Source organism: Ascidiella aspersa, chromosome 8, assembly GCF_963924565.1.
Source record: "Ascidiella aspersa chromosome 8, kaAscAspe10.2, whole genome shotgun sequence".
Taxonomy (NCBI): Eukaryota; Metazoa; Chordata; class Ascidiacea; order Phlebobranchia; family Ascidiidae; genus Ascidiella; species Ascidiella aspersa.
The window spans coordinates 18,105,378-18,133,053 of NC_139454.1; the positions used below are offsets into that span (position 1 = coordinate 18,105,378).

At 35.2% G+C, this 27,676-nt stretch overlaps 1 pseudogene; it reads left to right on the forward strand.

The window, feature by feature from the left end:
* Positions 1-1,226: 1,226 nt before the first annotated feature.
* LOC146136641 (aromatic-L-amino-acid decarboxylase-like) lies at positions 1,227-17,385 on the forward strand (annotated as a pseudogene).
* Positions 17,386-27,676: the final 10,291 nt, after the last annotated feature.

Sequence of the window (27,676 nt, forward strand, 5' to 3'; positions counted from 1 at the left end):
TTGTCGTGAGATCTAAATTTAATGACTCAATGTTAGTCAGCAACAGGGCTGCGATGGCGACTGTCTGTTGCCTTATGAAGCTTTTATGTGAAAAGGTTCATTGAATTCTCTGTCGTGCTATTGCATTGACCTGCCAACTCAACATTGACTTTAGTAGAAAGAGCAAAACAAGCATCGTGTACAAAATTGAAGGATTTGCAAACGAATTCAGTCTACTGTTTAGTGATACCTGTAGTATTTACGCTGATTGAAGATGTTGCCTCTAACTCAAATGCTATAAATTAGAAAACTTGTGGTATCTTAATTTTGCAAATTTTCTGTTTTATTTAGGATTTTAGGTAGGCCTACATTACTATATATATTGGATTGAATTAGGAGACTTGCGTTGTATGTTTTTAATATCATTTGAAAACGTATTAAATTTATATATACGGTAAGTGTAGATTTTTTGACCTATATCAAGTTTCACTGAAAATTAATAAACTGGTGATCACACTCACTATATTTCTAGCTATACTGAAGAATTTATGGTAACTGTATTAGAGTGTTAAATCTTTTTGCAACAGTTCGAAGTCGTTCAATAAAAGGAAAAAACTTGTGTAGGCAACATTGCGTTCTTTTATAATATTGTCTTGTTGTCTCTGCTGATTTCTCTGCCTGTTTGTTGAAACAAACGACCTGTCAGATAATTTCTCCTCGCGAAGTTGCCTAGAAACAAAATGGGTTGAAGCATGTATTGGTCCTTTTGTTTTAATCAAACTAAAGCTCGACTTACACATTAAACGTTAACTGAATTTTGCTCGAGTTAGCCAGTTTTCTTCGAGAGAAGAACTGTGATTTCGCTTAAGGTTGCTCAAAATTTACGTTTCTTTCTCAAATTTGTTTTTTCGACAATGGCGATTTGTGCGCTACTTATGTTACGCAAACTTTAAAATAAGCAAAATCTAAGTTATTTTAAAAAGTTATTGATACAGTAGGTTAACGGTTTGTTTTGGCTAACAAAAGTTTTTTTTGTAAAAAGCAAATATTTTAACAAATTTATCATGTAGGCCCCTTTAATAGCGGTACACCCTCAACAAAATTAAACGTATTATCATATTTTTGTTTTTCTGGCTTATTTTTGTCGAGAGATCGAAAATCGTATTTTACAACAAAGTCTTTAAATATCACAAGGCATAATGTGCTTTTATTTAAAGTGAAAAACAATTAACATCGCCGTGACAAACATGATCAGGCCTGAAGACAATGTGTTTGAAGCTTTACCACGCGAGGGACTAACCACTGAAGAATATCAACAGGCAGCGTTTGCAATGGTGGATTACATTATTAGGTACAACAAAGATGTCAGTAACGTCCATCCAACACCGAATGTTACACCAGGTAAAAATGAAAACAAAACACAATAGGTTTAAATGCTTAAAAAGGGTTAAAAGTGGCAAACGGGTTTAATGCTTTACATTTTTTACATACATTTTTAGCTAAATTTCCCATGTAAATTCCGGTAATTTTTATGTAGGCACAATGTATTTTCTACATATTTTTAGAGTTAATGATTTGCTCAGGCACTCTTGTGGGAAGGGTCTATACTTGGTCCACTTGGGTATGCTCTTCTGCCTATCGCTACATCCTTCTTGTTCTTACTTTTAGGTTTTATGCGGAATCTAATTCCGGGGGAAGCCCCGGAAATAGGAGAGCACTGGCAGGAGGTATTCAAAGAAATCAATGACGTCATAATGAAGGGGGACCTTCATTGGCAATCGTCTAATATGTTGGGGTTCTATTCCACCGCAACTAGTTACCCGGCGATGCTGGGCGACATGCTATCGACTGCAATCGCTTGCACGGAATCTACATGGGTAGAATTTATTATACATATGCCATTTATAGCTTATATGAAAGGATTTTTTTCATAAAGTCGGAGAACGTTTTTTCCAAATACTAACTTGGTTTATATTACATGAAGTCCTTATCGCCGTCTTGTACTGAATTGGAAATGGTAATGATGGACTGGCTCGCAAAAGCTCTTGCTCTTCCAAAATTTTATTTGCATGAAGAAAGTGGAAATGGTGGCGGAGTTATTCAAGGTCGGTTTAACCTAACATTATTGGCAATAAAGCGCCTTTAACATGACGTTCATAATAAGTAAGTAAGTAATGTTTATTTTTTGTTGGCGCTGAAAATAAAAAACACCAAGTTTTAAAAAAAAAATCATGAACGATAAACCCGAAGCAGCGATGGGTCCAATGGACCTTCCAGTCAGCGGCACGATGCAAGGCTTTAAACTAATCTAAAGTCTTTTAAAGACCGGCTAGTACCCAATTACTGACACTTTTGTTTCAGGCAGGGAGTCGAACCGGAACCGAACCAGAACTTTATGAACCGGTTTTGGGTAAATTTTTTCCGAACCGTAACTGAACCTGAACCGATTAATTTGATAGAACCTGAACCTTAACCGAGCCCGAACCTGTAAACAAAAGCGGTTCACTCCAGCATGACGTCACAACTTGTATTTTAAAGAGTCAAATTACGCCATGTTTTAAAAATTTTATGAAAAAATAAGAATATTAATTGAATAAAACGTTGATTTTTTTTATTTTTCCGATATTGTAATAATGAATTGCTGTTTTTTTAATACGTCACACAACCGATTAAATGACTTATAATTCAAAGATTATATATTCTCTACATTTATTGACCCACATTTTTAGAATTAACGCAACTTATATTGTATCCGAACCGGAACTTTATGAACCGGTTTTGAAATAACGACGGTCGAACAGGAGCTGAACCGGAACTTTTAAATTGCTCGAAACCGAAACCGGAACTGAACCGGATTCCGAAAAAAACCTTAAACCCGAACCGAACCTGAACCGGAAAAGTCAAACGGTTCGACTCCCTGGTTTGGAGGCATTCTAGCAAACATTATGACTGTCCGAGCACAGGTGAAAATTAAAATAACATCACCATTTTCCAGTGTTGTAAACAAATCATATTGAAATGGCTTGTCCCAGTAAACTCATTTGAAAAATAATATAAGCCCAAATCAAGTCTTTTGCAAAAATAACAAGTCAAGTCCCGTTCCAAGTCATCGGTTGCCCAAGTCAAGTCTCAGTCAAGACATATGACATCACGTCCAGTGTTCCTTCTAAGAAAATTTTCTACTGCGCAAATACTTCTTGAAGTGCGCAACAATATTTCTGTAGTGCGCAAGAATATTTTAAGGCTGCGTTGGCAGGGGCTCGCGGCAGATCAATGTTTTTTGTATTGGGGGCGAGGAGTGAAACTTTTAAAGACGACGTCACAAAGCGTGACGAAATGAAACAAGGATATAGAAAACAATGCGATCGCGCGAAAAAAAAATCCGAATATTTGGATTAAATTGAAAAAATGTTTAATTTTGCAAACATAATGCGTGATGCTTTTTTCGCGCACAATCAAAAATCACAAACTATCCGCAGCTGTATACAAAGCATGGAAGATAAAGCCGATTAGACAAAGTAATTTATTACGTCACAATCGTCGATGCGAATTTGAGTTTTTTACTTGCTTTTAGCTACAAAGATCAATTAAAAAATAGCCAATGCGAAATGCTTAAACTTTGTGGCAAAAAAGTGAAGATTTCTGGTTTTAGTTTGAGAATGATGTAAGTGCGCAAAAGCAAATTTTACTGCGCAATTTGTCTGGTGTGGCTGCGCAATTGCGCAGTTGCGCACCTTAGAGGGAACACTGATCACGTCTATTTCAAGTTATGTCACCGACATAAAAATAAACTGTGAAATCATTGAAATTGGTAAACTCGTCCGATTATAAGCAACAATTTAACTAAAAAATAACACAAACCCAATATACAGCAATAAAATCGTTTAATGTGCAAAACTTGAGATACATTAAATTTAATCCCAAGATATTTGACAAAAGGACTTAAGTCCAAGTCAAGTAATTTGCTTAAACGACTTAAGTTAAGTCACGTCATTTGGGTTAAAATACTTAAGTCAAGCCAAGTAATTTGAAAACAGTAACTCAATAAGTTATTACAACACTGCCACTTACTTTAAATGTAGTAATATATTTGGCCAGGAAATGCGGGCCAGGCCACGATCATGTCTTTACTTGCTGCACGCACCAAGGCGGTTCGAAATCATCTCTCAGCAAATTCAGAGCAATCAACGTGCGAAGTTGTAAATCGCTTGGTTGCCTATACTTCGACATTTGGCCATTCGTCAGTAGAGAGGGCAGGTAGGTTTTTTCTCAATGGAAAAACGAACAAACTGTAAGATGTGATATGTAAGTCAATCTTGAAGCATTGTAGAAGTGTCGTACTTTAAAGTTAGGTTTATTTAATTACTAACGACAATATGGGGTGAACATATCGAACTGGGCCGGTTACATATAAATAGACGATATAAGTTGCAAATTGCCTAAACATTTTAGGCAAAAAATAATTTAGTTTAAAGCTTTTACTTAGTACTTTTTTTTGTTATACAACAGTAAAATTTGTACAACTAAATGGTTTGTTACACACACAGATTTTATTGCTTTTTCAAACGCAAGATGTTTTTTAAATCCAGGTCTTATTTCCCTCATTGAAATGCGGCATTTAAAAACCGATGGTTTAGGAGCAGTTAGGGGAGATACCCTTCTGAAAGCAATTGCTGAGGACAAAAGTTTGGGAAAAATTCCAATTTATGTATGTATAATTTGTGGATAACGAGTATATGGGTCGTGATGTGTGGATCTATAGTTTATTTTATTCCATTCCGTCGAGTTTAATTTAGGCTACTCATATAAATTTATAACTGGGTGCTAGTGCGGGACCCATGGAACATGGGTACCAATGGAACACCTCAATATTGCGTCACGTGTTGGCGCAACAGAAAAAAAGTTTGGTTGTAGAAATGAGATTTTGTCTAAATAACTTCATCTAAAAAGTTCTACAGCGTGCTTTAGGAAATGGTTGATTTATTACAATTTTTCAATTTTCGAGGTGAAAAATGTAGGCCTACTTGTTAGCTTGATAAGGTGTTTTGATAGTCTTTAGGTGTTTGTAAAGCAGTAAATTTTTTTGTGGAAAGAGGAGATATCTAGCTACATGTTAAAAGTTAGTTTGATTCATTTGGTTAAGCGTAATGGCTATAGCCACGAGTGATTTTCTTAGAAATGGTGATCAGACGACCTTTGGAACAGTCTGTTCCATTGGTCCCTTGATCACTTTGGAATTATATTCTTAGATTTTAAGGCTAGTGTGTCAACTTTTAAGACCAGAGCATCTAATATAGAATTGTTTTCTAAGAACCTGGGCTGCGGAGTCGGACTCGGGACTTGACGCGGTCGATTTGTTTGGCTGGAGTCGGAATCGGGACTCTAGTTAAACCACGTAAAACTACCTCGAGTCCGACGTGCACAGTACCAAGTTTTGAAACTGATATGGCGCCAACTGTAAATTGTAAAGGTGGAATAGCATAATATGGGGGAAATTTTTCAACCATGTATTGTGAGTTGATGAATTATATGACACCCTTATGAGTGGATTGCTGAGTCCGCCGTATTTAGTTACATAAATTGGCGGAATACAGGCTTTAGAGTCAGAGTCGCACTCGGGACCAGTGTTCCCTCTAAGAAAATTGTATAATGCGCAAATATTCCTTGAAGTGCGCAAGAATATTTTTGTGGTGCGCAAGAGGCTGCGTTGGCAGGGGTCGCGGCAGATCAATGTTTTTTGTATTGTGGTGAGGAGTAAAACCTAAATTTTTTTTAAAGATGATATCACAAAGCGTGACGACATGAAACAAGGATATGGAAAACAATGCGATCGCGCGAAAAAAAATCCGAATATTTGGGTTAAATTGACAAAATGTTTAATTTTACAAACATAATGCGTGATGCTTTTTTCGCGCACAATCAAAAATCACAAACTATCCGCTCATTTGCTTTATCAAGATGATTTTGTCAATTTGTGAAGGCGCCATTATTGACCCCACAGCTGTATCTGCACCTAAATCGCGTAATAACCGTAATTGTGTTAATAAATTTACGCCCTTAAAATAATTTTTGGTTTCATGATTTTGGTTTTCATGATCCCGAAATAGCCAATGCGAAATGCTTAAACTTTGTGGCAAAAAAGTGAAGATTTCTGGTTTTAGTTTGAGAATGATGTAAGTGCGCAAAAGCAAATTTTACTGCGCAATTTGTCTGGTGTGGCTGCGCAATTGCGCAGTTGCGCACCTTAGAGGGAGCACTGCTCGGGACTCGACGAAATCGCACATTTGACTATTATTAACTTTGAAGATATGCTCTCCTGCAGAAGAAAAAGAATTGTTATAATAAATCTGGGTTGCAAATTCTTCCAGAAATAAAAAATATCATTTCTTCATTTTGTGCTGGTTTCCATGTGTTGTTTATTTTATTCTTGTCAATACATTTTCTTGTGCCAATTTCTACAACATAAATTTAGCAGTTATCCGCTTGAGCAATACTCAGCACACTTTTTTTAGATGCAGTCATCCTCTGTTCCATAGGTCCCATGGGTTGTTCCACATGTCCTGTGGGGTGGGACCGATGGATTTTTTTTCTTGTAGGTGCTTATAGCTGTAACCTTTCCAAAGAAAATACCCGCGAGTGTTTTTGAGTTGTAATTCGAAAGATATCACCGAAAAAACAAATCCATTCCATGGGTCCCGCACCTCCCCTACCATATATTGACTTGGATATATGATTTATCGCTATTTCAATATGTTCTAAACCCACTTCCATAAACTTTGTATTTTTGTTAGTTTTGTGCCACTCTTGGGACGACATCTGCTTGTACCTACGATAACCTATAAGAGATTGGACCAATATGTAAGTTGCATATTTATTTTCAAAGTTAATATATGTCGGTTTTACGACCTATGATTGTTATAAAACTCAGGATTATTTAAAATAATGTACTCGGAAACATTTCTTCTGTGCAAATCTCTTCGATTATATTTACCTTGTCGAAATAGTTGTTGCTAAATAAGCGAAGTGATATTTCGGGGCCGTCTGACCGAGATAGATCAAACAAAAATAATGACAGCCCTAAAATATAAGAATAGAATATAAACACAGCATGCCTGCATGGAATCAGGCATGCACACCTAGATACTGCAATTATTGTTTCTATCCCAATAAAGTGGAGCAACATACGGCTAGTTCTATCCGTAATTTAGTTTGTAATTTTCTGGTGTGCTCTATAGTTCTAGTTCTAATCGAATTTGAATATTATGAAAAATGATACTTTATTAAACTTTTTCTCAACGGAAACAAAGGGTTTGATTTATTAGTGTTTGGTCGGATCGCTTTGTAGGTAACTTAATAAATTTTAATCTAATTTTAAAAATCTCAAATAAATCTAGGTAAGGATGAAAACATGTGGCTTCACGTGGATGCTGCTTACGCAGGTGCTGGGTTGCTCTGTTCAGAGTTACGCTACATTGCTGACGGAATTGAGGTGAACTTATTATACCTGGTTTAAGAAATTTTCTTTAAGCAATTACACGACCAGTGTATCCCGGCGTACATCAACCGTAGCATGGATGTTTTTTCCTAGTTGGAACGCGTACCCGTCCGATTGTACCTGTAGTTGTCGCAAATGGCAGACGAAAATTTAGATTTACATCTTACATTAACAAAAATACCGATATTAACAATCTAACATAAACCAATAATTTTACTAAGTAAACGGCTTTGCATTAGCGACAAGGAAACATAACCACAAGAAATGTACCTATTTCTTAGGGATGGAGGAATAGCTTGGATATAATAATACACAGCTAATTTTTAGTTTCCATTTGAAATTTTATCAATAAATGACAAACAAACATTAAACTTAATATTATTAATTTCCTAAAAATTCTTAACTTAAAACAGCTAATCAATACAACAAATCTAGTATAGAAATCAGGGCTGCCACTCTCAAAATTAAAAAAACATTAAATTATACCATAAAAACCACTAGATCCTGAGAAAAACCACTAGATTGTCATCGCGACAACATATTGCCATTTTTATGTTGATTTAACATCTTCAGATGTTTAATCAATGTAAAAACAGACTATTTTTTAAGTCTGTGTACCATAATTGCGTTATTAAAACTACTATTTGCTAAATATACACAACAAAAGCTCTGCTTTTATTACCGTTTTTTGTTGAATATTAAGGCACTACTTAAAAAATGTAGCAACAGTGGTTTTGAGTTTGGCAGTATTATTCTTTTATCCGTAACACTGTCTTTGTACGGTACATTAAACGCCACTTGTGTTTGGTTGTTTTAACTTTATATAGCAAGCTTGGCATATTGCTGTATATCTATCAGTCTTGTCCGGTTTCAGTCAGGCTTTAAATTGTCATTATTTAACTAATTCACGGTAAAACAGGCGATAAAAACTTGTTTTTTCGTGGTGGAGTTATGTCACACTCCGACTACGATATCAATTGAACTGTAAAGTATTTACTATAAATGAGTATAACTGACCCTGGGGGTCCTAGCCAGAGATTGCCAAAAATTCCTCCCTAGAGGTCGACTTTTTGAAAAAGGAATTTTTATTTTGCCGGCTAATTTATCAGCTGTACCTATATACCCTACCTAGACCTGCTCCTTCCTCTGACTCCCCTCTTCTCCCTTTAGCACCTTTGGTTGGCAAGCGGTAATTAAATAGGCCCACACCCTATACAGTGCAGCACTACAGCTGTACAAACTTCTAAATATAGTCTGCTGTCCGACACTAACAGTAATCAGTATAGAAACTTGTTATTAACAAGAATCGAGCCATCGACGATCACCAAACATGATCAGGCTTTTACATTTGATTTAAAAAAGGGAATTTTTCATTCACTTTACCATTTTTAACAATAGAAGCCGGGAAATAACTTAAAGTTTATTACCCATTTCAAGGTTATAAAAACCACTAGATTCTCCAAGAAAACCACTAAACCACTAGATCTAGTGGAAAACCACTAGGAGTGGCAGCCCTGATAGAAATAACCAATTTACAGTAAGGAACTGAGAAATAAGAAATTGCGCCATATAATTCTAGCAACATTTTGCGAAAAAAGGGAGAACAATGGCATTGTTACGTCATTAACATAAAAAATTAAATCAAGTTTCTCCCTGTTACACTTTGGTTAAAGTGTTAATTTTGTCTGGTGCGAAGTGTTGATTTATACTGTTGTGTTATGTATTTTAGCAATAGGTTATTTGTTTTGCCATGTCTCCCTGCTTTGTCAGTTTTTTTGTAGAGTAGCCAATGTGAACGGTAATATTTAAAGGCGATTTTTTGTAAGAAAGCGATTCTGTTATCATGCGGCAACAATAGGTAAATCATACATGTTTGTCTTAAATTTATTACCGCTTTTCTAGTTCACTGACTCCTTCAATTTCAATCCGCACAAACACATGATGGTTAATTTCGACTGCTCGGCATTTTGGTTTGTAGGACAATATCGGTTTATATTTTTCTCGTCTTAATATGTTGACTTATTTTATTTTATTTATTAACTGTGACATGTACCTAAAATAAAATTTGACAATAGTTTGAGTGTATCAGTTGACTTTAATCATTAACTTAAATTTTTAAACCACTATTAACATCATGCCAGGCCTCTTTTAATTTTGTATGCTTTGAACATTCGTCAATTTGTTGTGTGTTGCAGAAAACCTCTGTGAAAAATAATAGGGATCGACTAAATTTATACTTCAAAGATCCACAACAGCGACAATGCAATATTTCTTTGGAATATTTGAAGATCGTAATGAGAGTTGACAATTTTTAGTTCTTTTTACCTAATCATCGTAAAACCAATTTTTAGTTGAAAGACTTACATGAAGATCAATTTGTTTTCAGGCTAAAAAATAGAATTTATTTGACGAATTCTTTCAGCCCCGAACCAAATCAACTCCTCAACGAAAATCAAGATGAAGCAATAAATTACATGGTAAGAAAATTTGCTCGAAATATTTTAGTTAACCGTCAAGAGTCCAGACCAAACAAATACTTCTTAAATGTGTATGCAATAAAACCTTTTTATAGGAATTTTTAAAAAGTATGTTGGAAGCCCGAAAATTGGCTACCGCGAACGCCGGTTTAAATCAAAATACTTTGTCTTCTTAAAAGTTTTGTTTATTTATATAAAGCAGAATCATCTAGAACAGTGTTTTTTACAAATTGCTGTAACTGTGAAGAAATAAAATACTAATATGTAACTGTGAACAAACAGTAGACTTAGCAAAATCTAACAAAAGGTTTATTTTATCAATAAAATTCATTTGGAAAAAGGTATTTTCACTAGTATTATTTACCAGTCTATAAAATAATAGAAGTTGTGCAGACCCCTTCAAACCTTCTGGACGCCAGTTTGAGAACGACTGGTCTAAAATATTATATTTGAAAGATGTAAGTGCAACAATAAAAGCAACATTTTTAACTATACATATAAGTGTTTAGTTGGTATTCCAAATATATTTAGTCGAAAGTAAGTTCAGTCTGTATTTTATGGTGCTTCATGCCAAAAATTTATGCCACCTTTTCAGGTTGCAATCAACTTTTCTACACATCTACTTTTCAGGCTAGATTATAAATATTTTTGGCACATCACAGTTTTGTGTTTTTGAACTAAATGCCCCTTGCTGAATGTTCATAACCCCTTTTTAGCATATCCTAGTGTGCCAATAGATTTCAGATCAAGATGTACAGGCTTATGTATAATGTTTTTTTTTACTTTCGTTTTTTTTCTTTTGTTGAATAAACAGTATATTTTGTTAAATACACAGTATATGTTTTACATGTTCGAGGTAATCCCGAGCGTGTCCAAACATACCCCGGTGTCGGGGTAACATTTAAATTGAGTTGTCTTATGCATATGACTGATTTGTTTAAAGCACTGCTTTTTAACCAGTTGGATGGTATACGCACTTGAGCGGATGAAAAATTTCTAATGCGGATAACAAACGTCTCAGTGGTTTCTTACAGCTTAATTAGGCTATCTATCTTATATTAAGGCTCATAATTGTAATACACAAACCCTTTCATTGTTATTTCAGAAATAGGGAAAACAAAGGTTGCAAACTTACTGTGCTTGTTTTGCAAGGATGAAAATTTTCCGAAATAACAAAGTGTGAACGGTTCTTTTAAAGCAGCGGTTCTTACACTTTTTTTACCGCGGACCCCTAAAATGTTATTTTGCTTTGCATGGACACGGGTAGACAAGAAATGATCCAAAATGACGCCATAAATTGACGTCACAATACAAATAGACTTCATGACTCTGTTATTTCGTTCCGAGAAATGTGAAAGTTAAAGGAGTCTAACTATACATTCAGTACAAAACCGTTTAATTTTTAATTAAAGTGTTTTCTTTTAAAACTTAATAACTTTAAGTATACACTAGTTCTTTAATTGGCCTTCATGGACCCCCTAAAACTAGTTCACGGACCCCCAAGGGGTCCATGGAACCCAGTTTAAGAACCCCTGTTTTAAAGGTTGAAAAGCACTGATTTAAAGGAACTATAATATTATCATGGAGAGACAGACGTTTGCATTGGAAAACAAACTTACGAGCCATTCCCTGTCTACTCTACCAATGTAGTATTCAACTTCGATCTTTCCAAGCAAGATTGCGCCGCTAAATGTGACGTTTTAAAGTTATTTTAAAATTGTAGAACACGGTCAAAATTGAGAAAATTTTCTTTGACTTGTTTTCATCATCGAAAAAAAAAGAAGAAAAAAAGTTTTGTACATTTTTGCAGCCTTTCAAGTGTTCGACGCTCTTTTTAGTTATTCAGACCTTAACAAATGGCTGAAAACTTTAATATTTATTTAGTTTATTGTGTCACCCAGGATTGGCAACTACCTACAGAGAGGCGTTTGCGGGCAATCAAGCTTTGGTTTGTGATGCGCATGGTTGGTTTGGAAGGCTTGCGCACTCATGTGCGACGAGCAGTTGCCGAGGCAAAATATTTCGAAGGGCTTGTCGCTGAAGATCCAAAGTTCGAAATTGTATTCCCAGTGACCATGGGACTGGTGTGTTTTCGTTTGCATGACAAAAACTTAAACGAAGAGGTTTGTCAAATTCAATACTAATTTAAAAACGGTTTGTATATCTTATATAGGAAGGGTTACCATTGGCTCAGACCAAAAAATAAGGACGCTACTCCAAAAATTAAGCACACGACTTTAAGATCCGGGGCAGATCCAGGATTTTGGGATGAAATCCAAGCTTTCAGGAATAACGTCATAAAATAAAATAAAAACCTAAAAACACCTATTTTTGTATAATCGCGCGAGCGCGAAAAAAAATGCGTTTGTTTGGTTAAAATTGGCAAAACCATTTATTTAAGACGAGACTTAATACCTTTAAACTTTTTTCATAAAGAACTAGATAAGTAAGTGCTAACCATCGGGGGGCCAAGTATCACAATTTTTGTATTTTTTGATGCTTTATTCGTAGATGAGTCGATCGAATGACAGCGCAACACAACATGCAACTAGACGGGGGTGCGGTTGTTGTATATTTTGTCAGGGGATATATTTTCAGGGCTTAGTGTTTATTTTCAATTTTTACTTTATTTTAATTTTTTTTTTTTAATTTTTTTTTAATATTTTGTATTGTGTACTTTATATTATATATTTTGTTTTTCATTTTCCTTAACTTGTTTCTGCAAGCAAAAACAGATATGGGCCGAAAACTTCCCCACTTAAAATATGCCTTTGATGCGAAAGGGGTTCAAATATGGCGTAGAATTTGGGGAATGATCGAAACATATATTTGATAAATAGAATTTACTTAGATAATGCATATGGCTATTTTATTAAATTTTGACCAGCTGACGTGTTTGAAAATCAAATATTATCATTCTCTTAAAGACTAAAAATGGTTTAACGCCTATGGTTTGCTATACTTTTGCAAACTTTCACTAGGTAAATTTTTACCATAGCTTGGTCCGAGCAATCACTGTTAAAACAGGCTTTAAATCTGTCGTTTCAAACAATATGAAAAACACTATTACGTGCCTAATACGCAAACTATTAAATCGAAAGTTTTGCTAGATAAGTTTAGGCCTGATGTTGGTATGCTGGTTGAAGCAAGATGCACAACAGGTGCTAACAGAGAGGCGTAGACTGCCTTAAGATTTCGCATTTAAACTTGCGGCGGTAAATACACCCTATTGACACTTAATTATTAGGCGAAGCTTATCGCGAAGTAATTGGTCGCCCCAAAAAATGCTGACGCCGCATTTAAAGCAAGCATTATAAATGTGTCGCCGATATTCTGCCTTGAACATCCCTACTCGAAATGCTTCCCTCCGTTAATTGTACGGTGGGTGAAACTTTATTCACGGCCTTACCTCTTTGTGTATTACCGCGACAATACGATGAAATACGATTTGGAGAATATTGGAAACATCGTATTTGGAGAATATTTGCTATTTGCACCTGTTCTGTATGTTACTCCAATCCAACATATCTACACACAATTATAAGTTGTGTATAATAATATAATAACTTATGGCTTTGAAGCGAAGGGGGTTCAAATATGGCGTAGATTTTGGCAAATGATCGAAACATACATTTGATCAATAAAAATTTACGTAGATAATGCTTACGGCCATGTTATTACATTTTGGTCAGCTAGCATGTTTAAAAAGTCAATATTTTCATTCTCTCTAAATTATTTAACGTCTATGGTTTGCTATACTTTTTCCAACTTTTACTGTGTAAATTTTTACCATGCCTTGGTCTGAGCAATCACTGTTGAAACAGAGTTTAAATCTGTAGTTTTGAGCAATATGCAAACACGTTTATGTGCCTAATAAGCCACGTTTTATATTGAAAGTTTTGCCAATTTAAATCCAATAAACGCAAGATTTATTTATTTATGACGCCATGTTATGACGTAGCTTTGTAACGTCGTCGTTAAGAATGCGTTAAACTTAAGCTTTTTGTTGTTGCGGCCCTTGTATAATTATATTTGCTTAGACCTGGTGTTGATATGTTTGAATGGTGCAACAATTACAAAATGTGCTAACAGAGATGTGTACACTGCCTGTAGGATTCGCATTTAAATTTGCGGTGGTAAAATATTTTGTGTTGTAAGAGCAATAGGTTTTTTTACTTAGAGAGGCCTCTTTATGAAAGGCAAGTCGCATGTGCATAGTTTTACTAGGCAAGCCACTTCCAACACAAATGTTGCACGCGCGGGACAATAGGGCGCAGCAGGGATGCCAGCAGCCGCCTCGTCGCGACGCGAGCTGGACAAAGCAAGCGAATATGAACGAATTTTGTATGAAAGTTTTTCTGCTGCTAGATGGCTGTCGTTAGCTACAAAGTGCTAAAACGCAATATTTCAGGTTTTTACCCCCCAAGCAAAGGCCCCTGGGAGTGCAGCCTCATAAACTTTTACAAAGCACCTACATACCACTCTACGCCATGTCTGAAAATTTGAAGGTTCTACGATGTCTACTTTTTCTATAAAGCTTCGGACAAAACTCGGTCTGAAACATACCATAGGAAACCATAGGAAACCATAGGAAACCATAGGAAACCATAGGAAACCATAGGAAACCATAGGAAACCATAGGAAACCATAGGAAACCATAGGAAACCATAGGAAACCAAAAAAGAATAACGGCAAAAACAAGATGTGTCCCGAAAATAAATTTTCGGCCCATATAATTATAAAGCACAACACAAAAAAGGCAAATTTCAAACTTTGCTAAGCGCGAGCCGACGCGCAACCATGAACGCCACAAACTATGGAATAAAAAGTGTAGTTAACTTTAAGAAATTGTCGTGCAGTTTAAAATGTTATCAAATCATAGTTCTGTATCGCAAACGACAACATTTCAACGGTACTTAACCCGTAGCGGCGGGCCGTTATTTGATGACCCGTAGCCTTGGCCAGTGATTCTCAAACAGTGTGCCTCTGTACAACAGTGTGTATCTGGAGATTCGTTAAGTGTGCCGCAAAAAAATTAGACATACAGGCATTTGCCGAGACCAAAAAATAAGCACGCTGTTCTGTGATAACGTAGTAAGTTTACTTACCAACCCTTTTAAAGCAAGCTTTGTTAACTTTTTTGCGTAAGAGCGCACCTGTACACCTTTTGAAACGTGGTACATGGCAGCATGAAATGCTTTCAGCTGCCCCTGCCTGGTAGTCAAGTTTAAGTTACTTGTCGTAGTTTTGCATGTAATAAAAATATTACTGACACATGTTTGCCTAAAACTGAAATGTTAGTCCTCACGTCAAACCGAAAGTTAACTTGATTACTAAAGGCAAACTACTACACTTATATAGGTTACTATGTACTACTAGGAAAAAACAGATGTCATTATGTAATATAATCATCATCATTCAGTGCCATGCCTGAACCACGCTTCGGCTGCCATGAAACACTGTTTTCTCCATATGTTACTATTTCTTGCTAATTCAAAAATATTCTCTGCTTTGATGTTCAGAAAGTCCCTCAGTTGATTTATAAGCATTTTTCTTTGCCGTCCAGGTGCACGATTTCCACATATTTTGCCACACGAAATTATGAATTCTTGTTTATGATGTCTGGTTATATGGCCGAAAAACTTGAGTTGAAGTTTTATTGTGCTTAACAGTGATCTCTGTTGATTGGTCTGAATCAGTACCTCTTGATTGGTTTTATGGGACGTATAAGATATACGCTGATTTTCCTCAGGAACCACATCTCAGCGGCACTCAGGTTGTCAATCAGTTCCTTTGTGAAAGTCCAACTTTCACACCCGTAGAGAAGAACAGGCCACACATAACTTTTAAGAACTCTCACACGGGTATTTACATTTAATTTTTTGTTTGTCAAAATTGACTTGAGTAATATAATACATTGTTGTTATATTTCTGGGTCAAACTTGGTAGATATAAATTAATTAAGTCTCACACTCCTCCATCAAAGCAAAGAAAAATAGTTATTTAAAACTCTTTGTTCAAAGTAAAATAATTTATAAAAAAACACTTTAAAAAATTAAAATAAGACAAACTAAGCACACAACTCTAAAATAAGCACTTTTCTTAGAAATAAGCAAATATTGGCAAAGGCGCTTTGTCCATAACGAATGCGTATTTTCCAGGTCAAATCATTCTCGAGTATAGGTTAAACAAAATGTATGATTCCATCAAGCTGTGGCCTATTCATAACTATATTACATAATTATTATGTCGTACCCTGCGTCATTTGATAAAGCCGCAAGTTATCGCGGATGAATTAAAAAAGGCAATTTACCATGTTACTAAAACGAAATGTTATGGATAACGTAAAATCCTGCCAAGAGTGCTAAATAGTGTGTAAAGTGGTAAAACATTTTAATGTCCCTAACCGTTACAATGCGTCGAGCTCCACGTTCGGTAAAATAAATGTAATATTATGTGTTTTTTTGTATTTAGCAATAATTAGATGGAAAGCTTATTAAAGTAAAAATGCAATGGCACTGGCGGCTGTTCGTCCCTATGATTTTAGCCGCTGCGGCGCTAACCCAACCGGCACTACATCCAACGTAAGCGAACTCAACCTAAATTTTACGCGGTAACATACTTTAAGAAGTTCTTAAACATAAAAATCTAAATTTGCAAACGAGATAAAATTTTGTTAAGGCAACATACTTTATTTAAATTGATGTCCACGCAGGTAATTGCGCTTTTAGCTAAGGCGATGGTTGGCCCTCACGAAAACCCGTGACATATATTGATAGGGAACCACTCACAAACGTGTAAAACCTTAAGTTGTAGCACCCATTATAACATTGCGTGATAACATATTAATTGAATCAACTGTACTTAAATAACAGATTAAAAAAATAGATTAGATGTGTTTCAATGAGTGACTAATGTGTTTTGGGAAAAAATCTCACACTTTGTGTATAGTTTCCATTTATTTTCTCGGTATTGCTTTGTCCCTAAGGAAATGTACAAATTACTGACTTAGATCGGATTTAAAAAAAAACTTTGCATGGGGACTTTACTTGAATTTTTTAAACCAACTTGACTATAAGCTAAAGCGTTTTGCTTATTATTTTGACTCGGTATAAACCATTTCAAAGTGACTTCTAGTGCTAAATCTTGAGTAACATCACCCATTTGTTGACATGGTAAATGTGAAGATCTAAGGTTCATATCATCAGTATATTGAAACGTGAAAAGATGTAATTATAATTTGATTTTTTCCAGAAACTCAATGATTTAAACAAACGTCTCTACAAAGAAGCTATGAAAAGTATCTTCATCACGCCATCTTGTGAAAACGGAATGTTTTTTCTTCGAGTGGCGACTGGAAATGTTAGCTCTACCAGAGAATCGTTGCTTGCTTGTTGGAAAGTTATTCAAGACAGCGCGAAACACATTATTTAACTTTACAATGCAATGACAGTATTCAATTAAAATTTATATAAATGTCGAAATCCTTGCGTAAACAACGGGAAATTTATTATTTTGTAATATGATTTGTACAAAACTAAAGCACAAGGCAAAATAAAAAAGGCGTCGTCAAGTAGGGAGTTTACCTTTTTCTGAAAAATGTTGTTTAGTGACTAAACAAACTCGGTTTTACGGTGGGGGTAGACCCGGCACAAGGGCAACTACACAATTCTAAATTTGGGCAAAAAGACAAAATATTATGGACTTGCACACGTCAATGCAATTTGGTATGCTAGACGGTCGTAGCTTTTCCAGCCAAATACCCCCAAAAATTGATTATTTTAAGAAGGGCTAATACACTAGGCACTTATAATAACGTTTTGACAAAAAAGTAAGGCTACCCCAAGACTCGACCGAAGTTTCTGAGCTGGCACTTAGTGAAAAATTATTATAATATACGTTAGGTTAATAGTTCCGCTAGACGTCGCACCATGCATATAGTGGTTTTTATTTTCTCTCGCTGTATAGAAGAGGGTTGGATCGTTTTGGCGATGTCTTCATCATTAGTGTAGACCCAGCACAAGGTCAACTACATAATTTCAAATTCGGGCAAAACGCAAACATATAAAGCTAACGACCATAAACCTGTAATAAAATACGCCAACGTGCACTAACGTTTACCAACCAACAACGAACAAAATAACTTTTACAGAATAAATGTATTAATTTAGCACTAGGGGAGTGTGGAGAAATTATTACAGACTGAGAGGTAGAGGTAGCCGCCGAAGAAAGGTGGGTCCAAGTAGTGGCTAAGGAGTCTTGAAGTGAGAGGAGTTTCAGCTGGAAATGAATTGGTTGGAAGTTTAATTGGCTGAACTTCAGGATCGGAGACCAATTCAAACAAATCTGATCGATTTAGAGAACAAAGAGAATATGCAGAACGATTGCTACGATTGTCAAGGGGAGACTACGAACCGAAGGTGGGGAGATCAGCAAGTAAAAGAGGACAAGCAGGCAGACGTATTTGGAGAGGCGCCTACAGCAGGAAAATGTGTTACAAAGGTGCAATAGACCTGGGCTTTGTAAATGGTGCAATACACAGGTGAATCGCCTTTCGCGAAAATTGTGATAAACACCCAAGAACTTACCGCGCCGGCCATGGAAAGCGCGGGAGCTTCGTTGACCAGTAAGCGGACAACAGGGTGTTCGACATACCTCAAGTTGTGCAAAATGTGCGCCCTCACCGAAAATAGACAAATTTGAGCGGCGCACGTTTATTTGGATAATGGTGACGATCAGAGGTATTTAAGTTGAAATGACCCCAGATGTGCATGCGATGTTTCTCGTTTGTTGGTTTTCAATTCGCGATTATTTAAATATGTGTGTTAAAATGAGCCGCTTTAAGAAAGAGTAATGTCACATATGTTATGCGAATTGTCTTACGTGTTTGTTTTGATTTTGCTGGTTTTCTTAAATTTGAGTCTCGGTATAATGTATATATCGCAAAGTTGTTTTAAGTTTGGGTAAATTGTGAAATGTAGTTTGTTTCGATTTTTGCTTTGTTGAAATGAGCCGATTCCAAGAATTTTCTTTAATAGGGAGTAAATGCCACAGATTTGATTATCACAGCCCCTTTTTTGTCCCGACTATTGAACGATGCGTTTGGTCGCGGAAAACGCCATTTCGGAACGGCTATACCTGCCGATTCGGTTTTCCTGGGGAAGTAGTAGTTTGCGTGAATTTTGCAGCCTCTGTTTTATCAGCGCTGCGTGATATCTTTGTGCGTGGTTTTTCTAACCTAAAACCCATTTCCAAATTTTCCCATTATGACCGGATTTAATGTAAATTGATTTATGTTTCAACGAAACTCTGCATCTTTGCAGGTGACGTGTTTGGAATTCAAATTAAATTAGTTTACAGTTATTGGTACAAACGGTTTACACTCACTTTGTTCAAACTAAAATATCTTGACTTTGTTTAAAAACCTTTGTTAAAAATAAAATACCTATTCTTAAATATTAGGTTTGCAATCTAGAATAAAGAATCCAATATATTTTTTCGAATATATAAATATTTAAAAAAAAGGGTAAAAAAGGGCAGTGGGTACAGGAATGTACATTAGTAGTATTGTTGAATAATATTGACTAGGCGATGGCAGGGTATCCACAAGTAATTAGCCTAATTGCCTGAAAGTTGTCTTACGTGAATCTTAAAGCAACACGATAATTGTTTTTCAACAGTCAGGCTTTATTTGCATTCGACACTCGCATAGATACAAACTACATAGTCACCTTATGGGTGGGCATTTGATTATCGTTATTATTGAAAACTAAGTTTATAACCAAATTTTATGACGTGACCCAATGACCATAAAACACTTGACCGTGGCCATAAACCAAGTAACACGGAGATTTTTACCCTTTAACACGCTTCAGTTACCCGTTAACACGCTTTAACTAAATGATTTTATGGCCAAGCGTTGTGTACAAAAGGATTGGCCGCAAGCCAAAAGAACGGAACTGAAATGAACTGGGCTCAATTTAATCAATTAACATAATGTAACAGACAGAAGCTATTATGTTGGCCGTTCGTACTGGACTCTGGACCTTACGCCATTCCAAAAAATGTTGATTGCCGTTCTGATGTTATAATAACAAACTCGTTTAATAAATTGCTGTGGCCTAGCTGTTGGAACACACAACCTAACAAATAAAATCGGATTCAATTTCAGCGTAAACTAGCATCCGAAGCATTTAGAATTTGCCTCTAAAAAAACTCATTTTAGCCCTACAACCCTCAATGTTAAAATGTGGTATGGAAAAAAAGTGCCTCTCTTAAATTGTAATTCTGGCAGTTTACAGAATCGTTATATTCTTTAAGAGTTTTATTATTTAATCCAATTCTAATATTTGCATATTTAAATATGGCATTTTCCTTTTTGTGGTCATCCCAAAAATTATATCGGCCAATTATAACTAGTTAATAGTGCGGTTTGTCTGAGTCGGCAATGTGAACAAATTTAAATTAACCTTGTCTTTATGGCTATTTAAAAGCAGCCCAGGAAAGTAACAGCAGCGTTTAAAATAAACGATTTGTTTATAAGCGAAATATTAGCGAAATATAACATACAATCATTTTTACTGTTATTTTCATTATGTAGGCTACTTTGCAACTAACAACTTAATTTTGCCTTATTTAAAATATCAATATTATCACAAATTTTTAAAAATATTAAACTATAATAGGCCTCCACAGAGCTTTTACTACATTCTTTATTGTTCAGCATCAAGTATCTCACTAATGCACGGTTGAATGACATTTTGTTTTGAATTATGCTTTTATTTGTTCTACACCTATTTTAATATTTATAAAAATGTATTGGGCCACAGAATTTTTGTGCAACCAAAATGGGCCACGAAAGAAAAGGTTAAGAACCACTGCTTTAGTAGGACAATTAATCTGTTAACCAGTTTTATCTGCGGCACTTCAATCATTACGATAACGTAGGTGTGTTCTTAAACCATGAAATTAATTCTATAGTACATGAATTCTTGTGACCTACAAAAACGGAGAAAACTTGCAGTGCCGAGACAATTGGCACTTACCGATTATTGCAGAAAGGTCTGTTGACATATACTCGCAAAAAACAAACTGTCGATCAGGGTCAGTCACCGGATAGCTCAAATTTGTGTCTCGAATTTGCAAATCAACCTTTGCGGACGACTCGGGTGTATGAAACATAAGACTAATGAGCAGTTTTATTGTTTACATTGACCTTGGGTTATAGCCTATAATCCAGCGTTTATTAGCAAGTCTCTATTCGGCCCTTAGGCAACATGTTTTGTATGATGATGACACAAGTTAAAGCATTTTACATTCTTTATTACCGTGTTATTTAAACATCTCGTCAAAGTGACATCTTTAAGAAGAAAAAATATTCAAGGGCCAATGACGTTTTTAGTGCTTTTTGTTGAACGATAGATTTTACTCAAATGCTGCCATGATAGCATAGCGGAACGAAAATTTCCTTTTTAACCATTAATTCTATTTTACTAGAGAAGTGCATGTGTTTTTTTTTTGTTTAAAAGAATTTTCGCTGGCATGTTATATTGGCATGTTATATGTATAATCTGTAAATCGGTTTTCTAAAAAAATCTACCATTTTATTGAAAGGTAACCTAGCTAAAAAATAATCAAAAACGTTTCAATATATATATACGTACAGTCAGTTAGCTTAGTTCCTTTGAAAAAGTTTTGTTGTATCTAGCGAACATTATTTCTTGCGAATTTACCGTACCTCGCCGAGATAACTGCTTTTAATAATTCTTTCGTGAAGACATATTTTGGACCCCACTCGTTTTACTTCTTAAAGTTTGTTTATCTAAATCAGTGGTTGGCATTTAATTGGTGTGCTATTAATTTATCTAGCCATGTGGTTATCGACTACGTAATAGCCGTACACATTCCTTGTATTGTATTTAAAAAATATATTCTGGCTTATTGGTGCATCGGAGGCCAACCTGCTGAGACCCCTAAATTACGCTTTTAGCCAAGCTTATGCAATTACCAATTTGTTTTCGCGCTTCAAGCAAACTATTATTCGCTTTACCCCATAGGCGCTATGCATATAGTAGAGTCTTTTTTGTTAAATTAGTCTATTAATGCCGTTTTTCGAGAAGTTTTTAAATCCCCATCATGTCCTTTATATGTCCAGTTGTTGTAGTGGTTTTACGTTGTTGGCTTTTAAAAGGCTTTAAAATAATATTCTGGGCCACGTCAAAAAACGTTTGCCGACCACTGATCTTATAATAGTCGCCGAAAAAGCACTTCGTAGTTCTAAATATCAGGTTTGTTGGCATTTCTATACCTTATGTTTATTTATTTTTAATCATGCTCTCAGTTTTGGTATTCACTGAAATCGATAAATATTGTGGCGTAAATTAAAATAATTAATACAAAATAAATTATATTAAGGCAAGGAAAGCTCGATTAATCGGTATCATCTTGCAATTAAGTCAAAGTAAAAACTAACTTTGTTTTGAGACAAAGAAAGACGCCTTGAAAAATTATGTTTACAAAGTTGCGACTTGTTGTCAATTGACGACTTAAATTTACTAGATCAAACTGTAGTAGACGAGTTGGCTACTGCTAATATTGTAATGTGTTTGTGGTCATTAAGTATATAGGAGTAAATAAATTTAACTATTATTGCTGTTAAATCTACTAATACGTAACAAATTAATGAATTTGAAAAAACAAAAAAAAACTGGAGTTGCACGTCATACCTGCTTCAATAAGGCAAACAATTATTTTATTACAATTTATTTGCACAACATGCTGCATTTTGAGTTTGGGATTCAGCCTATTGATACCTAAGTTATTTTTGCAACCTCATTTTCTTTTTTCGTATGGACGATCTTCCTGACCTAGTTGAAATTCATAGTAAGCAGTCGAGCAGTAAACCAACCTGATCAGATCATTATCGGAATTTTCTTTGTCACTGCGCTTCAGTAAAGTAAGTACAACTGTAACGGAGGGGGAGGGGATATCAGTAATAAAGTCTTTAATTGGAGTTGGCAGGCCATGCGAAGTTATGGTAGAGTGAATGTTGGTTAATCAGTTCGGTGACCTAGAGATAATGTGGTTCCCACGCGGTATATAGGAGGACTGCCTTGGTTGGCAGTTTCTTGACCGGAGAGCAAGTGACGTTACTGGGACACTTGTTGATAAGATCGTTAATTGAATTTTTGCTCAACACATAAAACAGTATTTAGGTGTGGATGGAAAGAAAATCAGATGCATAGAAAGGATACCAGATGCACACCGAGGTAAATGAGCTTCCCAAGTTCGTTGTATTACACTGTTTTTTAATTGCAAGGCCACCGTTTTGGATTCATTTACCTTCAATCTGTACTTTTTACAACGGTGGTTACCAAACCGTTTTGTTGTTTGGAGCTCCTTTCCAGTTTTTCCAAACCCCACGCGACACCCTAATTTCGTTTACTATACACTTAATCCAGATTACATTAAATCTTGAATCCAGATTACTTATATGAAATCTGAAAGAGGTAGGCCTACACACTTCTAAACAGATTGTTTCGGAATTTCGAAAGAACGTACGACTGTTTATTTTTCGTCATTACGACTAAATCAGTACCATACCTACACCAAATAAATCTTGATTTTTTAGCTTTTCTTAATTTGAATTAATGAAAGTTACGTTGACTAAAGAAAAATAATGGGCCTTCTTGATTTTACCAATAATACTGTTATAACATTACACGGTCGCACGGTAAATGCAGAAAAGACGCCGCTCCATAAATTTGTCAAATGTCCTGCGAACGTGTTCGCTTATCGCGTTCACAAAACATGTTTCTTCGCTTTGACATGTCCACAATTTTTAACAGAAGTTTATTTTTGTTTTCTATTGGTCTGGAATTGTTAATCCCACTTAACATTAAAAAACGTACGGTTCAACTAACCTTATTCAAAACGTCAGATGCCTTGTAATAGGTGAAGTATTGCTGCTTGTCTGGTCACCGAATGAGTGACTATTGGCCTGCCTCTCAGGTTTAACGAATTACATATTTTAAAACATTACCACAGGCTATAGTCATTTTATGACATCATTCCCTTGCGTGCACTATATCTTTGACGGCGAAATGATTTCCGTAACAAATTCGAGGCCGGGTAGTATAGTCTTAATATAAGTGGGTTTAGTCAGTTCGATTTTTGCTATACCATCAGAAGGCTTTTAAAATTCTGCGCAAACAGCTTTTAAGTCTTATGCGTACCGGTATAGATAAAGGCACCGATATTGCGACTGTCGTAAATTATATTCTCTACTTGATACTTTGAATCCACTTATAAATTTAAAACTTGCATTTGACACTTAGAAAGAATTCTTATTTTTGTTGTAGCAACATGAATAACCAAGCAAGTTGTTTTTCCGGAAATTTTTTGAACCATTGCATTAAGTTTTGTGGTAAATTTGACGCGGAAATTAACGAGCAAGTCGTTGTCGTTTGTAGGCTGCATAGTAAACATAAAAACATAATTATGACTGAATGTGTGACAAAGAAATACCTTTATTTTAGTTTTGAAATATCTTAATTGTTTTTGTTGTCTTTTGTTTGAAATCGTTCCGAGCGTTTGGTATACCTTATTTTAGGTTCATGTAATCGTGTTGTTTCCTTTTGAAGAGGCAATATTTTCGTGTTTTAACAGTTTACATATAACGTCGAGAGGATTGCTATTATACCACTCTATGGACACTTATGTTTCAAGAAACTTGCCAATAATTCAAAGTTTTTTTATTCAATTCTTCTTAAAAACTAAATTACGTTCGCAATGCATGCTGGTTGGACCACCTATCTTGTTATCGCATTGCTGACCGCTCGTGCAAAGAAGTCACAAAAGTTTGAAAACCACTGCTGGTCAACATATATATAAAATTATATCTCGCTTCACCAAATCTTTATCGCTTTGTACGATAGGGCTTTGTACGAAGGTTTAATGCAGATGCATGCAAACTTTTATATTTTTGGTATTTTTCGCTGATAGCTACAGTACAATATTGGTTGTCCCTTTTGGTTGATGTGCGTGTTTTCCAGCTGCTTACCAATGTTAGAATATCAGCAGCTTTTTTAATTCTAGAAGTAGTGTTTTATTTTGCGAGTTGTTTTCGTCCTAATTATATTCTTTCAAACCGGTTAAAAAAGTTGCGGTTTTAAGTCTCTTTTCAATATATAAATAACAAGCTCTAGACTATAATTTTTTGTTGAAGCATATACCTATATATGTCATTTTATGAAAATATGTCGATTTACTCAGGTTTTTCGAAATAGTTAAGGCAATTACATGAGAATATAGGTGTAAAAATGAACGGAATTACTGAAAACGGTGAGGCTCTTCCGAGACGAGGCTTGACAACTGAAGAATACCGAAAGGCAGCTTATGCCATGGTGGATTACATCATTCAACACAACGAAGACGTAAAGGACACAACTCCCACGCCCGACGTCATGCCAGGTTATTTTCAAACTAGATTCTCGAGTATATGGTAGTTTTTTTTTAAAAGAGTCACCTGTAATTTAATGGATTTTTTTTAATAAAAATTGTTAAAGGAAAAATATTGGGATGACAATTTTACTATAGGATAATAAAATTGTTTGAATCAAAACTGCGGACAGATGTGTTAGATCAGTGGTCTCCAACCTGTGGGTCGCGACCCCAAGTGTGGTCGCCTGAAATTTTTCTGGGGTCGCCATAATGTGTATTTGTTTTTTTTAGAACGACGTCACTCCAATAAACGTGACCGAGTAGCCTATAGACAAGCGTTTCTTTCTTCTACACCAGGGGTTCTTAAACTAGGCTCCATGGACCCCTTAGGGGTCCGTGAAATAATTTTAGGGGTACATAAACCCTTAATTGAAATATTAGTGTATATTTAGGAAGTAAATCAATTAAAAAAAAAACTGTTTAATTAAAAATAAAACGGTTTTGCGCTTACTATATTAAGACTCCATGTAACTTTCATATTTTTGGACCGAAATCAGCAGGTTTATGAAGTCTATTTGTATTGTGACGTAAATTTATAACGTCACTTTTAAAAAAATTTTGCCTTTTGGTTTTGCCCTACAAAAAATGTTAGAGTACCGTGGTAAAAAAAGTTTAAGAACCCCTGTTCTACATAAAGTAGGTGTTTAGCTCTTAAGAGCTGCTCAGTTAAAACGATTTCAGCAAATAAATATTTACTTTTTAACTTCGATGCAATTAATTTACCCGACTCTGTCCAATTTTGTGAGTTAACTACTCTTTCCGTTTTCAACCACATGCCTTTGTTTAAATTAACGAAATTCAGCGCAATGAGCATATTAAAACCGAAACATCGTAATCGCTCGGAAATAGATTTGTCTGAGTCGGCAATGTGAACAAATTTAAATTAACCTTGTCTTTATGGCTATATAAAAGAAGCCCAGGAAAGTAACAGCCGTGTTTAAAATAAACGATTTGTTTATAAGCGAAATATTAGCGAGATATATATCATACAATCATTTTTACGGTTACTTTTATTATGTAGGCTACTTTGCAACTAACAACTTAATTTTGCCTTATTTAAAATATCAATATTATTACAAATTTTTAAAAATATTAAACTATAATAGGCCTCCACAGAGCTTTTTCTACATTCTTGCTTGTTCGTAATCATGGGTTTTCGTGGCTGTATAAATCCAAAAGTAAATCAAGCTTTTTTGAATATTTAATTAAAAAAAAAACAAAGTGTTGCTCAATTTTAGGATTTTGTTGCAAAAACTAATTTTGTTTTTAGTAATGTTGTTGTTAATTTAGTTTAAAACATTGTTTGTATTATATATACCTCGATTATTATTAAAAAATACCCTGAAAATACAGCGGTTCTTAACCAGTGGGCCATAATAACATTTTGAGGTGAGCCACACGCCATTTTAGAAAAGCTAGATTATTGATTTAGTTGTCACTATACTTAAATGTAAATTTATTGTTCAGCATCAAGTATCTCACTAATGCACGGTTGAATAACATTTTGTTTTGAATTTTGCTTTTATTTGTTCTACACCTATTTTAATTTTTTTCTTTTATAAAAATGTATTGGGCCACAGAATTTTTGTGCAACCAAAATGGGCCACGAAAGAAAAGGTTAAGAACCACTGCTTTAGTAGGACAATTAATCTGTTAACCAATTTTATCTGCGGCACTTCAGTCATTACGATAACGTAGGTGTGTTCTTAAACCATGAAATTAATTCTATAGTACATGAATTCTTGTGACCTACAAAAACGGAGAAAACTTGCAGTGCCGAGACAATTGGCACTTACCGATTATTGCAGAAAGGTCTGTTGACATATACTCGTAAAACAAACTGTCGATCAGGGTCAGCCACCGGATAGCTCAAATTTGTGTCTCGAATTTGCAAATCAACCTTTGCGGACGACTCGGGTGTATGAAACATAAGACTAATGAGCAGTTTTATTGTTTACATTGACCTTGGGTTATAGCCTATAATCCAGCGTTTATTAACAAGTCTCTATTCGGCCCTTAGGCAACATGTTTTGTATGATGATGACACAAGTTAAAGCATTTTACATTCTTTATTACCGTGTCATTTAATCATCTAACATCGTCAAAGTGACATCTTTAAGAAGAAAAAATATTCAAGGGCCAATGACGTTTGTAGTGTTTTTTTTGAACGATAGATTTTACTCAAATGCTGCCATGATAGCATAGCGGAACGAAAATTTCCTTT